Source organism: Loa loa (assembly GCF_000183805.2).
Source record: "Loa loa unplaced genomic scaffold supercont3.440, whole genome shotgun sequence".
Taxonomy (NCBI): Eukaryota; Metazoa; Nematoda; class Chromadorea; order Rhabditida; family Onchocercidae; genus Loa; species Loa loa.
This window is the reverse complement of record NW_018108620.1, coordinates 29,977-32,024: the sequence shown is the minus strand read 5'-3', so window position 1 is coordinate 32,024 and position 2,048 is coordinate 29,977.

The following is a 2,048-nucleotide window of genomic DNA, read 5'->3' as shown; positions in this document are numbered from 1 at the left end:
TATACATATGTACACATACATACACACACACACATGCACTAAACACATTCACATACACATGCATATACGCATGCACATACTCACATACACATACACATATACATGCACACACATACACATACAGACACACACACACACATATGCATACGTTTACATTCCACCTAAACAATAAATGAATATATTTTTCTCTCCCAACATCTCTGATGATAATTTTACTTCACTTCAATCTTTTTCCTCTCTCTCTTCTTTATTATTTTCAAATATCTTATCATTTTTATCTTTTTCATTTGCATTCTTCTCTTCTCTCTTCTTTTTTCTTAAATTTTATTTTCACTTTCTTTTCTTTTCTTTTTTTTTCTAACGAAAAGTTTAAAACGAAAAATGTTAATGAAATGGAAATGTACATTTGGATGTTATTAAATTTGTCTGTTAAAAGGAATAGAATATAATAATATTTCGAATATTATTGAAATTTAAAATTTTTTTGTTGAAAAAAAAAGCAAATAAGAAATGAAATTTCAACATTTATCATATGCTCTTCCATTGCAAAAAAAAAAAGCAAAAAAAACTGTTCTTTTGATTAATTGAAAAAATTCAAGTTTTAATTTTTAATTTCTGATTAAATTTTTGCAAATTTTCATTATTAAATGTAATAAGCAAATTTTTCAAACAAAATTTAACATTCCTTTCAATTGCATCAATACATATTAAATGAGAAATTTTGTTCAAACAAAAAAAAAGCGGAAAAAAACTTAAAAACAAATTAAATAATACAAAAAAAAAAAGAAATTAAAATCTTTTCTGATTTTTTTTTTTTGCAACCTGAAATTGACATTTAATTAAAAGGCAATGGTAATGAAAATTGAATGTGAAAATAAAATAAAATTTCAAATGTTTGATAAAGTAAACGACAGGAAGTAATACATTCAGTATGTGACATCATTTAACTTCGCTTAAATTCAATTTACATGAAATTGTTCATTTATTATTCTCTTATCAATAGCTATCTACAAATTTATTTTCTGGCAATGATAAAGTTATGAAATAAAGTAAAAAAATATTCCCATACATATGTAATTTGATTAACAATGATAAAGTGATAAAGTGATGAAATAAAGGTGATAAAGTGATGAAATAAAGTAAAAAAATATTCTCATGCATATGTAATTTGATTAACAATGATAAAGTGATAAAGTGATGAAATAAAGTAAAGAAATATTTCCATACATATGTAATTTGATTAATACATCTTAGCAGACAATTGTTATATTTCAAAATATATTGATTAAATTTGATGTTAATTAGACAATCAAAAAGTTTTAATTAATTACAAACAAAATATTTGAATAAATAAACAAACGTGTAACATAAAGTTTTTAAGGTTACGGTAATTTTAATGAAACAAAGGTATGTCTAATAGTAAACTTGCAAAAATCATCATATTTATCATAACAACTACTTGAAGAATGAAACGATAAATGTTTTGTATGTCATCTCATATGTTTAATTTATCTTTTAATAAAGTATATTCCATTTGTTAATGTAATATAACTTGTAAAATACGATAATTGTGCTATTACGAAAATGCAATAAATATGCTAAAAAATGATGGGAAGATTTTTGTTTTTTTTGCTAATTAATAATTATGATATGATAATTATGATAACTAATGAAAAATTAATGATACACGATGATAATTGTTAAATGAAATTTATTGTTTCATTTAAATATCTGGAAGTATTAAGTATGGATAACGATATCGTATCCTTAATAATGCCTATTACCAAGTTTGTAAATATTACCTTATTGAGAAAAGTTGTGACGAAAAATAAATAATTATTAGATATGGTTTATTATAATGTAATTAACATATTAATCATTGCTACTACTATTACTATTACTAAAACAATAACAAACAACAGCAGCAACAACAACAACAACAAACAACAACAACAAACAACAACAACAACAACAGCAACAACAAAAGCAGCACAACAACAACAACAACAACAAAAGCAGCACAACAACAACGACAACAACAACAACAA